Raw genomic sequence first — 10,892 nt, forward strand, 5'->3', positions numbered from 1 at the left:
ATATATATATATATATATATAATTCATCTTGGAGATGAATCTCCAAATTCCACTTGAGATGTCCCAAATGACAAAATAAAATAAAATAAAATAAAATAAAATAAAATAAAAATGGTCCATCAAACTTTCCCTAAACAAGTTTTATGAGGAAAAAAATTTAGTATTGTTATTTTAAACCACTAACATTTGCATTGGCTTGCCATACAACAATATTAACAATAACATATTCTGATTCCTGGAAGACACATGGACCCAAAACTAATACTAAAATCATGTCATTTTTTTCCATAGGATCAGTTTGCAGTGAGAATTCAAAAATAAACCAATAAACCAAAAGCAAAAGAAAACAAAACTCAAAGAAACTGTTAGCAGAAAATTAAGGGCCTTGATAAAACAGTTGCTGAAATAATATAATGCTAAATGTTCTTTGAATTTGAACTTAAAAAAAAATGAATAAAAACACTCATCATCACGGAAATGCTAAACAAAACTAAGAGATATTACCTCACACCTGTCAGAATGGCTAAAATGAATAACACAAGAAGTAACAATTGTTGGCAAGGTTGTGGAGAAAAAGGGATCCCTCATGCAGTATTGATGGGAATACAAACTGGTGCAGTCACTCTGGAAAATAATTTAGAGTATCCTCACAGATTTAAAAAGAGAACTACTCTATGATCCAGCAATTGCACTATTAGGTAATTACCCAAAGGATACAAAATCACTCATTTAAAGGAATACATGCACCCCTATGTTTGCAATATCATTTTTTATAATTGCCAAGTTATGAAAGCAGCCCATATATCATGCATAAAGAAGTGTTATATATATGCAATAGAATATTATTCAGCTATAAAAAAGAATGTCAAAGATATAAACATAGTGATTCAAAGTGGCACATGCATCCCATTGTTCACAACAGCCAAAATAAGCCGAGTCCAGGTGTTCATCAATAGCATCAACAGATGAATGGATAAAGAAGAAATGGCATATATATAATGGACTATTACCCATCCATCAAAAAGAATTAAGTCTTTCCATTTGCTATGACTGGAAGAACCAGAGGGCATTATGCTAAGTGAAATAAATCAGTCAGAGAAGGACAAATATATTATTTCACTCATATGTGGAATTTAAGAAACAAGACAGATGAACACAGGGGAAGGGAGGTAAAAATAAAATAAGACCAAATCAGAGAGGGAGAGAAACCATTAGAGACTCTTAACTCTAGGAAACAAACTGAGGGTTGCTGGAGAGAAGATGGCGGGGAAAGGGGTAACTGGTGATGAGCATTAAGGAGGGTGCTTGATGGAATCAGCACTGGATACTATATGTAACTGATGAATCACTAAACTCCACCTCTGAAACATAGTACACCATATGTTAATTAATTGATTTTAAATAAAATTTTAAAAAGAGTGAAATCTTGCTATTTGCTACAAATGGATGGAGCTAAAGAGTATAATACTAAGCCAAATGAGTCAATCAGAGAAAGACAAATATCATACAATTGCACTTATATGTGGAATTTAAGATAAAAAATGCAGAAAAGGAAAAAAAAATTGGAGAAAGAACAAGAAACAGACTTAATTATAGAAAACGAATTGATGGTTAACAGAGGGCAGGTGGGTGGGTGAATGGGTGAAATGGGCAAAGGGAATTAAGAGTACATTTACCTTGATGAGCACTAAGCAATATATATAATTGTTTTTGTTTTGTTTTGTTTTTTAGAACTGTTTCATTACTGTATTGTACACTGGAAACTAATAAAACATTAAAATATAAATGATAAAAAAAAGAAGCTTTATAGGATATAAATCAGCATATGTGTTTTTTCATTACCTCCCAGTCTCTATTCATTGGGGTTCCTGGAAGTGGCTGAGATTTTCTGTTTCCAGTTCCTATGAGACAACTACTCTTTCTATGGTTCTACATATTGCCTGCCAGTCCCTATCTTGCTTTCATATCTTACACGAAGGTCCCATTCATGAGCTCCATGAAGGCATGTTGTCCAGGTGTCTCCATATCTCAAAGTGATGGAAACTTCCTGTGGTTGCTTGTTTCTTTTCTCTACTTAGCTCTTTGGTGTTCCCATCTCCTATGAAATTGATTTTCTGAATCACTTTATCTGTTTGAAAACACATAAAGTGGTTGCCATTTTTATTTTTTTTTATTTTTAAATTTATTTTTAAATTTTTTTATTATATTATGTTAGTCACCATACAGTACATCCCTAGTTTTTGATGTAAAGTTCGATGATTCATTAGTTGCATATAATACCCAGTGCACCATGCAATACGTGCCCTCCTTACTACCCATCACCAGCCTATCCCATTCCCTCACCCTCTCCCCTCTGAAGCCCTCAGTTTGTTTCTCAGAGTCCATAGTCTCTCATGCTTCATTCCCCCTTCTGATTTCTGATTAAATGTTATGGTTTAAAGAAGAAAGAAGTAAACATGTTCATTATCTCAACCCAAACCCAAGAATGTCCCAGGTCATGCTCTCTTAGATAGGAGATAAACACTGTTGTCAAACTCCTATTTCACTATGACAAGATGACCGCCATCCCTTTTGTCTTTTAAACTTAGGATGAATTGCATTCAATGTAAGACCAAACAAATCTCAAATGCTTACCTCTACATTCTTTTTTTTTTAGATGGTAATGGAGTTTATTTATTTTTTAAATAATTTTTGTATTATATTATGTTAGTCACCATACAGTGCGTCCCTAGTTTTTGATGTAAAGTTCCATGATTCATTATTGTGTATACTTGCATCTACATTCTTTTCATATAATTCATTTAAATAATATGTTGATAACATAACCAACTCAGAAATAGTCCCATTGAAAATATGAACATGTCAGATGCATAATAAAGTTCATTCTTCATTATCATCAAAAGGAAATGCATTTCTTTAAATAGTTTGTCTGAGACTAACTGCATGATTTAGTTTTCAATACACGTCCTAGTAAACTCATCAAGGCACACCAAATTCTTTTCACTAACTTCAGAGGAAATTCAGCAGATTAAACACTTGTTTGCCAGTTGAGTGATTGAAACTGTGAAGATTTTTTTCCTCTACCAAACAATGTCTTTGAAACTAAAGAAAAAGATATGTCCTTATTCTTTTCTTCTAGAGGAGCAGGCATACAAATTTCCTTTACTTTGTAAAATAATCTAAAAATCACTTCCTTTGAAGTATATGACCTCTTATATAAAGCTGTATCTCATTCTTCTTGAATTTTGTTCTTAAAATAAAACATTAAAAAAAGAATGAAAGTTGTTTCTGCAAAAGTGTATCTAAGAAAGATTCCCAATGCCTACATGAGGGTATCATTAATAAAGTTACAGCAATTTCATAAAATTTTAATAAAAATATAGTATTTGTTCATTAAATATTACAATAGAAACACAAAAATGTTTAAATCTCTAATTTGAAACTCATTTTAGGAACTGTTGATGTACTCTGAATCTATGTTATTGGTGATGTTTTTTGCCTTAGAAAATAAGTCTTCCATTATTTAGAATGGTAAAATCAGTAGAAAAAAATTATTTTAAACATACACAGCAATTTTCTTCCCCTTATGTAAGATTTTTAACTTCTCAAGGCAAATGGACTAATCGCCTAATCATGGTGGAAACTCATATTTTAGTTCCAACAACCACTTTGTGAAAATTTGTTCTTCCACAATTAAGCACATTGTATACTTTGCATATGATATTTCACTAGAGCTGGTGTCAGTGCTCCAAAAGAGAAAAAAAAAAGTTCTTGGAAATGCTCTTGTATATTCATTAAAATGAGAAACAATCACAACACCACATTTATCTGATAGGGTTTCAAAAATATTATTTAATTGTATTTTATCTTTAAAATATACATATGGATTTGGACTCTGCATAATTAATAACCAAGTAGTATAGTTTGACTTTTTTGTTGTACAAAATAGGTAAGAATTTCTGAGGATTTCTGAGGTGTTACATTATGTGGAGATATTCTATTTAAATAGTACATTGTCTTTGATGAAATAATCTTAAAAATATTGGCATCGTTTTGGAATATAATTGAAGTTTCTAAAATTCCAAAATTGGCAAATTGTGCCCAAGTTCAGAGAGAGTAATTTAAATAATAGCATGGTGCTCCCTTGATCTTTTTCTACAGCAACAAAATTAATCAGATTAATAGAAAATAAGGTAAGGTTAGATTTTAACCAATAAGTTAAAAAATCAGTTAATTAATTTTATGTGATGATATATGAGAATTCCTATACACAGATTTGAAAACAAACAAACAAACAAACAAACAAACAAAAAGGAAAAGAAAAGAGAATTGCAATAAACCAAAAGACAAGGTGACAAAATTTAGAGTTCAGAGGGAATAGGCAGAGATCTACTTTACACTTCCTCTAGTTTGAATATAAGACACGTCATTAAGTTTTTTTAAATGAATACATATATCCTATCTTAGTTTCTACAATTATTTTACATGTACAATTTAGTTTACTTTTCTATAAAATATGTTGGTTGTGTAAAGACTTTCTCCACAAATGATATTCCAGCAATCAATCATTGAATGCATCTACAGAGGGGAAAAAAAAAGAAATATGTAATTCAGATCTCAGACTTTGAGTCCTATAAGTAGCCAACACTCACCTCAAGGTAAGTCACTGATGGAAATAATTTTAGCCTACCATGGGAGATACCTACAATTTTAGTAGTCTGATATGTACACTCTTGGGTGTTTACCTTCAGAAATAATGTGACTCACAATTAAGATACGGGATTTGAAGGACCTGTGAAAGGGAGTGGCTCTAAAGCAGACTTCTTTACCTTTAGCCTCAAGATAAATCAGCCTCTGAATTTAGGTCTAGTACTCATGATAATGGTTACTATTATTATTCTTTTTTTTATTTTCACTTGACATTGTGTGAGAAAAAAATATTTTGAGTGAATTATGAGCCAACAAAAGTAAACTACTTAAGACAGTTACAAAAAAATAGTAATCCCACACATACACACACAAAATGATTATAGTATAAAAGTGAGGATTTCCTTCAATTTCCCAACATTGAGCAAAAGAGTAAAAGTGCAATGTACTAATGGAATGGAGCTAGGGGAATTTGGCTTACTCTGAATAAATAAGATAATCAGAATTATTTAATTTAAATTCAAGTTAGTTAACATATAGTATATTATTAGTTTTAGTGATAGAGTTTAGTGATTCATCAGTTACAAATATCACCTAGTGCTCATTACATCAAGTGCCCTCCTTAATGCCATGACCAATTACCCCATTCCCCCCACACCTCCCCTCCAGCAACCTTCAGTTTGTTCCTTATAGTTAAGAGTCTCTTATGGTTTGCTTCCCTCTGTTTCTATCCTGTTTTTACCAGAATTGTTGTTTGCTTTCAATATTTGGAACTTTCTCCTGTTTTTCATTTTTAAAAATATTTATTTATTTTAGAGAGTGCACAAGTGGGGAAAGGGACAGAGTGAAAGGGAGAGAGAGAATCTCCACCACACTCCATGATGAGCATGGAATCCAAAGTTAGGCTTGATCCCAGGACCCTGAGATCATGACCTGAGCAAAAGTTAGTAGTCAGATGCTAACCGACTGAGCCACCCAGGCACCCTTCCTCCTATTTTTCTATTATGAATGGTGATTGTACATAGAACTGAGGGTGATTTTGTATAATTAGTAAATACAGGCAAGCAATTCACAATATTGCCTGGCAGACAAGAAACACACCATACATACTAGTGTTTGTTTTGATTGCTGTTTTTTGCTCTTAATTTTTTAATTAACATTTTACATAAACTAAGATGAATTCAGAACAGAAGCATGTCATTCATTCCTTTGCTCATAATGTGTGCAAACCCCTTCAATACCTGTCCCAATGTGACCTAGTGCTATTAAAGACTCAGAAATAAACAGAGAACAAATTATCCAGATGGGGTGATTAAAAAACAAATATCATTCTCAATGGGGAAAAGCTGGAAGCCTTTCCCTTATGATCAGGAACATGACAAGGATGCCCGCTCTCACCACTATTATTCAACATAGTACTAGAAGTCCTTGCAACAGTAATCAAACAACAAAAAGGGATAAAATGTATCCAAATCAGCAAAGAAGAAGTCAAAAGGTCTCTCTTTGCAGATGACATGATACTCTATATGGAAAACCCAAAAAATCCACTCCCCAACTATTAGAAGTTATAGAGCAATTCAGTAATGTGGCTGGATACAAAATCAATGCTCAGAAATCAGTTATATTTCTATACATGAATAACGAGACCGAAGAAAGAGAAATGAGGGAATCCATCCCATTTACAATAGCACCAAAAACCATACGTTACCTTGGAATTAACTTAACCAGGGACATAAAGAATCTATATTCTAGATACTATAAATCGCTCTTGAAAGATATTGAGGAAGACACAAAAAGATGGAAAAATATTCCATGCTCATGGATCGGAAGAATTAACATAGTTAAAATGTCTGTGCTACCCAGAGCAATCTATGCTTTCAATGCTATCCCGATCAAAATACCAATGACATTTTACAAAGAACTGGAACAAATAGTCCTTAAATTAGTATGGAACCAGAAAAGGCCCTGAATTGCCAATGAACTGTTGAAAAGGAAAAACAAAGCTGGAGGTATCATGTTGTCAGATTTCAAGCTGTACTACAAAGCTGTGATCACAAAGACAGCATGGTACTGGCACAAACACAGACACATAGAAATATGGAACAGAATAGAGAACCTAGAAATGGACCCTCGGCTCTTTGGGCAACTAATCTTTGATAAGGCAGGAAAAAACATAGGTGGAAAAAAGACAGTCTCTTCAATAAATGGTCCTGGGAAAATTGGACAGCTATATGCAAAAGAATGAAACTTGATCACTCTCTCACACCATACACAAAGATAAACTCCAAATGGATGAAAGACCTTGATGTGAGACAGGAATCCATCAAAATCCTAGAGGAGAACATAGGCAGCAACCTCTATGATATTGGCCAAAGCAACCTTTTTCATGACACATCTCCAAAGGCAAGAGAAACAAAAGATAAAATGAACTTGTGGGACTTCATCAAGATAAAAAGCTTCTGCACAGCCAAAAAAAGAGTCAAAAAAACTAAGAGGCAGCCCACAGAATGGGAGAAGATATTTGCAAATGAGACTAGAGATAAAAGACTTTTATCCAAGATCTACAAATAACCTCTCAAACTCAATATGCGAGAAACAAATAAATCATAAAATGGGCAGAAGATATGAACAGACACTTTTCCAATGATGACATGGAAATGGCTAACAGACACATGAAAAAAATGTTCAAAATCATTAGCCATCAGGGAAATTCAAATCCAAACCACGCTGACATACCACCTTACGCCAGTTAGAATGGCAAAAATTGACAAGGCAAGAAACAACAATTGCTGGAGATGATGTGGAGAAAGGGGATCACGCCTACATTGTTGGTGGGAATGCAAGTTGGTACAGCCACTCTGGAAAACAGTGTGGCGGTCCCTTAAAAAGTTAAAAATTGAGCTACCCTATGACCCAGCCATTGCACTATTGGGTATTTACCCCAAAGATACAGATGTAGTGAAGAGAAGGGGCATATGCACCCCAATGTTCATAGCAGCATTGTCCACAATAGCCAAACTGTGGAAGGAGTCGAGATTCCCTTCAACAGACAAATGATTAAAGAAGATGTGGTCCATATATACAATGGAATATTACTCAGCCATCAGAAAGAACAATTGCCCAACAGTTCTAGCAGCATGGATGGGACTGGAGGAGATTATGCTAAGTGAAACAAGTCAAGCAGAGAAATACAATTATTATATGGTTTCACTCATTTGTGGAACATAAGGAATAGCAGGGACATCCATAGGAGAAGGAAGGAAATAATGAAGGGGGGGGTAAACAGAGGGGGGAATGAACCAAGAGAGACAATGGACTCTGGGAAACAAACTGAGAGTTTCACGGGGAAGGGGGGTGGGGGGAAGTGATAGTCTGGTGATGGGTATTAAGGAGGGCATGCATGCAGGGAAAACTGGGTGTTATATGGAAACAATGAATCATGGAGCACTACATCAAAATTTAATAATGTAGTGTAGCAGTTCAATAAAGTCTCAACGGATTTTTTAAAAAGTTTGAGAATTATAATTATTTTTATTTACTGATTTTTTATTATGATAAGTTAGTCACCATACAGTACATCATTAGCTTTTGGTGTAGTGTTCCATGATTCATTATTTGTGTATAACACACAGTGCACCATGCAATATGTGCCCTCCTTAATATCCATCACTGGCCTATCCTAATCCCCCAGCCCCTCCCCTCTGAAGCCCTCAGTTTGGTTCCCAGAGTCCACAGTCTCTCTTGGTTCATCTCCCCCTCTGTTTACCCCCCTTCATTATCCCTTCTTATATTGGTGAACACGATATAAAAATTATGTCAGACCTCAATGTATTTTTTTATGTTAATGTGAATTGAACTCACATGTGGACTTTCATCTACATCTGGAAAGTGTTTTTGGATATTGGAGAAGGTGTTGTGCTGTTAGAATATTTGTTTTGTAAATGTTTTTTTTGAAATTTTAATTAGATAATACACACTGTACTATTCATTTCTGGGATAGAAATTAGTGATTCATCAATTGTGAATAACACCCAGTGCTCATTACATCAAGTGCCCTCCTTAATGCTCATCATCTATTTACCCCAACTCTCCACCAACCCTCAGTTTGATTCCTTTTGTTGAGAGTCTCTTATGATTTGCCTCCCTCTCTGTTTTCATCTTATTTTATTTTTCTTTCCCTTTCCCTGTGTTCATCTGTAGTTGTTGTTGTTTTTTTAATATTCCCCAAATGAGTGAAATCATATGGTTTTGGTACAAAAGTGTATGTAAGATGAGAAGCACCTAAAAGATATCATGCATCTTTTTCCCCAAAAAGAAATTTTCTATTACTGACTTATAGAGAAATGGAGAATTTCTTTTTGGGAAAAAAGATGCATGATACATTTTAGGTGCTTCTCATCTTAACATGTACTTTTGTAGTTTTTCTTAGTCTATTTACTGATTTCTTTTTATTTATAAAACATTAAAGTAGCATTACTTAAAATTAATTCATTGAACTTTATGAAAGTATTTTTACAGCATATAATGTTTTTAATACTTGCCACAATATTACCCTTTGGAATCAGATAACTTTGGAATTAGATAACTTTGTATACGTTTAAGAAAGGTCTAAGAAATCTGTACTTAAAGAAAGGGGGAAAAAGAGAGGAGGAAACATGTATTTTTCTAGCTGGACAGAAACTTGTAATAAAGCTATAAGTTAATTGGGAAATTAAATGTGATTAATACTTCTGATTATAAAAAAATATAGAACTAAGAGACACTGAGTGTTCATACAGTCTCTAAATGTTATCTTGTGTGCAAAGATTTGGATTAAGCCCTATTATGCATGGCTTACTTTTAAAAAGTTACTGTAATATGATAATATTATTGTCCATTCATTTCATGAATAAAACAACAGTAGTGTGCAGTCTGGATATTTTATTTGGCTGGGAAAATGATATGGAGATAATCCAAGGCATTTAATAATTATTATTTTATTTTCTCTTAAAGGAAAATCAGTGTCATACATGGACTCTTCAAATATTATTGATATTTCAAAGTAAACTATGAAGATAGGAAATAAAAGTGTTGAAACAGATTTTAAACTTTCTGGTCTTTTCCAATATGGCCACATGGACACTTTCCTTTTTAAAGCCATTGTAATCCTCTTTGCAGTGGCTCTGATGGGAAATATCATACTGATCCTTTTCATTCAATTGGACACCAGACTCCACACTCCAATGTACTTTCTACTCAGCCAGCTCTCCTTCATGGATATAATGAACATCACCACCACAGTGCCCAAGATGGTCAGTAACTTTCTGTCAAATAGTAAGACCATTACTTTTTTAGGCTGTGTGATTCAAACATTTGCGTTCATGGTCCTTGGTGGAACTGAAGCCCTTCTCCTTGCTTTCATGTCTTATGATTGATATGTAGCCATCTGCCATCCTTTACACTATCCTATACTCATGAACAAGAAGATCTGTTGGTTCATGGTCACATGTGCATGGACCAGTGGTTCTATCAATGCTTTAGGACATACATTGTATGTATTTCATCTTCCATTTTGTAGATCACGGGTCATCAACCACTTTTTCTGTGAACTTCCATCTCTAATGCCACTGGTGTGTCAGGACACTTCCCAATATGAGTACACAGTCCTTCTGAGTGGGCTTATTATTCTGCTGTTACCATTCATGGCCATTCTAGCTTCCTATGCCCGTGTACTAACTGTGGTGTTCCAGATGAGCACAGGAAAAGGACAGAGAAGAGTGTCTCCACTTGCTCCTCTCACCTGATTGTGGCAAGCCTATTTTATATGACTACTCTCTCCACTTATACAAGGCCACACTCCTTGCATTCTCCAGAAGAGGATAAGGCAGTGGCAGTGTTTTACACCATCATCACACTTCTTCTGAACCCATTTATCTACAGCCTGAGAAATAAGGAGGTTATGGGGGCCATGAGAAGACAATTGGTAGAGTGTGTATTTGTACACAAAATATCACCTTAGGAGCCCCTAGTAAATGAGATTGAATAACATAGAATATTTGTTTGGAATACTGTTCTAGAATATGTAAACTCTAAGAAATACTTATCAAAGAAATAAATTGATAAATATATTGATTCCTCTTGGTTTCAGAATAACTTAATCATACATGTTGAAACTGGACTAATTTCCAAACTGGAAGCTGGAAAAATGTGTTATTGTCAACATCATGTAATTTCTAAAGCAATAGTTTTCATTCTTGATAACTTAG

General features: G+C 34.1%; 1 pseudogene; it reads left to right on the top strand.

Moving 5' to 3' along the window:
- Positions 1-9,593: 9,593 nt before the first annotated feature.
- Positions 9,594-10,645, top strand: LOC103680379 (annotated as a pseudogene).
- Positions 10,646-10,892: the final 247 nt, after the last annotated feature.

Source organism: Ursus maritimus, unplaced genomic scaffold (genome assembly GCF_017311325.1).
Source record: "Ursus maritimus isolate PB19 unplaced genomic scaffold, ASM1731132v1 scaffold_5, whole genome shotgun sequence".
NCBI lineage: Eukaryota > Metazoa > Chordata > Mammalia > Carnivora > Ursidae > Ursus > Ursus maritimus.